The sequence below is a fragment of the Chlorocebus sabaeus genome, chromosome 9 (assembly GCF_047675955.1).
Source record: "Chlorocebus sabaeus isolate Y175 chromosome 9, mChlSab1.0.hap1, whole genome shotgun sequence".
NCBI lineage: Eukaryota > Metazoa > Chordata > Mammalia > Primates > Cercopithecidae > Chlorocebus > Chlorocebus sabaeus.
Genome location: NC_132912.1, coordinates 13,415,959 through 13,420,894, shown reverse-complemented (window position 1 = coordinate 13,420,894; position 4,936 = coordinate 13,415,959). Strand labels below are relative to the sequence as shown.

Below are 4,936 nucleotides of genomic sequence, written 5' to 3'. Positions count from 1 at the left end.
CCTGGGAGGTGGAGCTTGCTGTGAGCCAAGATCACACCACTGCACTACAGCCTGGGCAACAGAGCAAGACTCCGTCTCAAAAAAAAAAAAAAAAAAAAGAGAAAGAAATGGGGAGTTAGTGTTTCATGCGTGCAGAGTTTCAGTTTTGCAAGATGAAAGAGTTCTGGAGATGCATGGTGGTGGCGGTGGTGGCAGTGGTGGTGGTTGCCCAACACAATGTGAATATACTGAAAGCCACCCAATTGTCCGCTTGAAAATCATTCAGGCCAGGCGCCATGGCTCACACCTGTAATCCCAGTACTGTGGGAGGCTGGAATGGGCAGATCGCCTGAGGTCAGGTGTTCAAGACCAGCCTGGCCAACATGGTGAAACCCCACCTCTAGTTTAAAAAAAATTAAAAAATTACATGGGTGTGGGGGCACGCACCTGTAGTCCCAGCTATTCGGGAGGCTGAGGCAGGAGAATTGCTTGAGCCGGGGAAGCAGAGGTTGATGTGAGCCATGATCGCGCCACTGCACTCCCGCCTGGGCGACAAAGTAAAACTCTGTGTCAAGAAAAAAAAAAAATGATCACGATGGTAAATTTTAGGTTATGTGTATTTGACCACAATAAAAATAATTGTAAAAAGAGACAAGCGGCTGGGCGTGGTGGCTCAAGCCTGTAATCCCAGCACTTTGGGAGGCCGAGACAGGTGGATCATGAGGTCAGGAGATCGAGACCATCCTGGCTGACACGGTGAAACCCCGTCTCTACTAAAAAATACAAAAAACTAGCCGGGTGAGGTGGTGGGCGCCTGTAGTCCCAGCTACTCAGGAGGCTGAGGTGGGAGAATGGCGTAAACCCGGGAGGTGGAGCTTGCAGTGAGCTGAGATCCGGCCACTGCACTCCAGCCTGGGCGCCACAGCGAGACTCCGTCTCAAAAAAAAAAAAAAAAAAAAAAAAAAAAAAGAGACAAGCATTGCCCCCTAAATTTCTGAACCTTATTGAGGTCCATTCCTCAAAGGAGTAAAAACCTTCAGGGGTATCTGCTTCAGAATAAAGTCTCGTGACAGCAAAGCAAAGAGAGCATCAGGGGAAAGTTGCAGGCAAGAGATCTGATTTCGTTTCAAAGACAAACTCACTGCAGGGCTCTGTGCCTTACCCATTTGTCTCAGAAGTGAGAAGTGAAATGGATGTCACAGGAGATGTATTCACAGACTTATTTAGTCTAAAAAATAAAGGCAGCCTTCTGAGGACAGAAAGTCAATGTGGGCTGATTTGACTCTATGATGAGAAGATAAAAAGGCTTTGCAACGTGATTATAGGTGACAAGATTTCCTCTAATCAGCAAAACATGCAACTTCAGTGTTTGATAAAATATATTTAAAGCATAATTGCAATAAAATTTTAGTTAAGAGCCAGGCGCAGTGGCTCACACCTGTAATCCCAGCACTTCGGAAGGCCAAGGCGGGCGGATCACCCGAGGTCAGGAGTTTGAGGCCAGCCTGGCCAAAATGGCGAAACCCCATCTCTACTAAAAATGCAAAAATTAGCAGGGCGTGGTGGTGGGTGCCTGTAATCCTAGCTATTTGGGAGGCTGAGGCACGAAAATTGCTTGAACCCAGGAGGAAGAGGCTGCAGTGAGCCGAGATTGTGCCACTGCACTCCAGCCTAAGTGACGGAGCCAGACTCCGTCTCAAAAAAAAAAAAAAAAAAAATTGTTAAGAATATTTTATTAGCAAATGTTTGATAATAATTTTAGAAGTCTTGAAGATATCCTCCTTGTTTAATTTTCCAGAATCTGGGAAAACAAATGACTTTAATGACAGTTAACAGGGGCTGGCATGGTAGCTCATACCTGTAATCCCAGCACTTTGGGAGGCCGGGGTGGGAGGATCAGTTCAGGCCAGGAGTTTTTTACAAAATTGCCCGGGTGTGGTCGTGCATGCCTGTAGTCCTAGCTACTCAGAAGGCTGAGGTGAAAGGATTACTTGAGGCTGGGAAGTCAAAGCTTTAGTGAGCAGTGATTGCGCCACTGCACTCCAGCCTAGGTGACTGAGTGAGACCCTGTCTCAAAAAACAAAAACAAACAATTAACAAATCCTTTTCCAACTTTGTTGTTTCCAATTCTTTGCTTTCAGCAAAATTGAAAGAAGCTCTAATAGACCTATCAAATAATATAAATTATATTAAAATTAATATATTTATTAATTATATTATTTATTTAATAATATAAAATTATATAACATATGGTATTATAAAATAATAATACAAATAATGAATATTATTATATTATTTGACAGGTCTATTAGATCTTCTTTCAATTTTACTGAAAGTAAATAATATTTGAGGATAGATCACTGTATGGTTTTTGAAATACAACTAAAAAGCTTTCAAAGAATTGAGTGACATTGCTATAATAAATTTTTTGGCCTCACCATCTACTTATTTCTGAGAAAAATCTTCCTCAGTTCTTCTATTCAAATAAGACAAAAAAATTGGAAGCATATTGTTGCTGAGTCTTTTTTCAATCTTCTTTCAATCTAGTAAGAGGGAATAGCTGTCCACTGATGTATAATTTAATTCACAAACAACTACCTTCCTTTTATGAAGATCGTCTAATTGTTACTTCATGTGGATAAATAATCATTTGTTGTTTGTTACTTAATACATAACAATTAGGTTGTTTGATTAGTTATGCACTAATATTAATTGTAATGACAACTCACTCCAAAAGAAAACATCTAACATTAGGAATTATGGCCTCAGAAAAAAAAAACATGTATTGGCAGAGAAGTATGATAAGGCGATAAATCAGACTTACAAGCTTACACATTGAGTACATTAGGAAAATATTTTGGGAAGAAGTGGAACAGAAAGGCTCTTGATATTTCATCCAGTGGACTGGAAATAAGAGATCAGGGAGAAAGAGAAAAAAATATGTCAAATTTTGAACTGTTAAAGAAGAGGCTGTTCATGTATTTATAAAAAATGGATGATGGTGGCTATAAACCTACTGTTGTATTTGGATTCCATTTGATGCATTTAAAAGAGCAATGTAGCAATTTTACTTAAAAATATTGATGTATACAATATGCGTCAAATTATTTATAATTGTTTAAACTTACAACAAAACTGTAGATATCAACTTAAAATGTTTGAGAAGAAGCAGAATTGTTTGCTTGCTTTTAGAGGCTAATCTAATTCAATTAACCCAGAACATTATGCTCGACAATTGCAGAATACATACACTTAAAACAAAAAAAAAGCAGCAACAAGTGAAGCTAACCCTTTATCAAGAGACACCACGCTCCTTCTTCTGCCGCTCCTGGTGCTGCTTGTGTGCTCGTTTCGTGCGGACCTGGTCCCTCTTTTGTGAAGTGGCAGCTGAGGGGACTCCGGCGCTCGCCATGGCCGACGAAAAGCCCAAGGAAGGAGTCAAGACTGAGAAAACGATCATATTAATTTGAAGGTGGCGGGGCAGGATGGTTCTGTGGTGCAGTTTAAGATTAAGAGGCATACACCACTTAGTAAACTAACGAAAGCCTATTGTGAACGACAGGGGTTGTCAATGAGGCGATCAGATTCCGATTCGACGGGCAACCAATCAATGGAACAGACACACCTGCACAGTTGGAAATGGAGGATGAAGATGCAACTGATGTGTTCCAACAGCAGGCGGGAGGTGTCTACTGAAAAGGGAACCTGCTTCTTTACTCCAGAACTCTGTTCTTTAAAGACCAAGATTACATTCTACATTAGAAAACTGCAATTTGGTTCCACCACATCCTGACTACTACCGTATAGATTTCTCTATTCTTTCATTTCCCCCTTCCCCATTCTTTTATTGTACGTAAAGTAACTGGTGTATGTGCACAAGCATATTGCATTTTTTAAAAACTAAACAGCCAATGGTATGTTTTGATTGACATCAAGTGGAGACGGGATGGGGAAAAATACTGATTCTGTGAAAAATACCCCCTTTCTCCATTAGTGGCATGCTCGTTCAGCTCTTATCTTTATATTCCAGTAAGTTATTTTGCTCTCACTGTTTTAACAGAAACACAACATAAAAATTCTTGCATACCTTGTTCAATTGGAGAATTTTAATGTTTTTCATTTATCATTGTAAAACCAAGGACAATTGTATAACTTTTTTGTACGTAGCTTTTACATGTAGGGCAATCTGTCTTTAAATAGGGATAAATTACTCTAAAACAAAAAGGAATCCTAGATAGTTTTCCCTTCAAGTCAAGCGTCTTGTTGTTTAAATAAACTTCTTGTTTGAAATGAAAAAAAAAAAAAAAAAAAGAGACACCACATGCTGATCATAAAACGAGTCTCAATAAATTTCAAAGGACTAAAATCATACTGCTATGTGAGATAAATTAAGGTAAATTAAGATACATAAACTAAGATAAATGTGATTTGTGCCCCCAAAACTTCATGTGTTGGAAACTAAATCCCCAGTGCAATGTTGTTGAGAGGTGGGGCCTTTCTGAGGTCATTATATCACAAGGGCTCTGCTTCATGAATGGATTAATGCTGTTATTGAGGAAATGGGTTCATTATTGCAGCAGGAGAAAACCCCTTATAAAAGAATAAGTTTGGCCCCCTTCCCTTTCTCACACGTGCTCTACTGCTGTCCCACCAGGGGATCCAGCAGCAGAAGGCCCTCACCAGATGACAGCACCTTGATCTTGGACTTGCCAGCCTCCAGAACTGTGAGAAATTAATTTCTGTTTATTGTAAATTTCCCAGGCAGTAGTATTCTGTTATAGCAGCACAAAACAGACTAAGACACATGCTTTGTTCTCTGACCATAAAATTTGTCAGGAGAAGATGTCTGAAAAGTCCCCAAATTTGGAAAGTAAGCAACATACTTAATTTGGAAATTATATACATAATTAATATACTTAACACACTTAATGTTGCTTAATAACATACTTAATTTGCT

General features: G+C 39.5%; 1 pseudogene; it reads left to right on the top strand.

Annotated features, from left to right (window-relative positions):
• Window positions 1-2,389: 2,389 nt before the first annotated feature.
• LOC103237903 (small ubiquitin-related modifier 2 pseudogene) lies at window positions 2,390-4,075 on the top strand (annotated as a pseudogene).
• The last annotated feature ends 861 nt before the right edge of the window (window positions 4,076-4,936 follow it).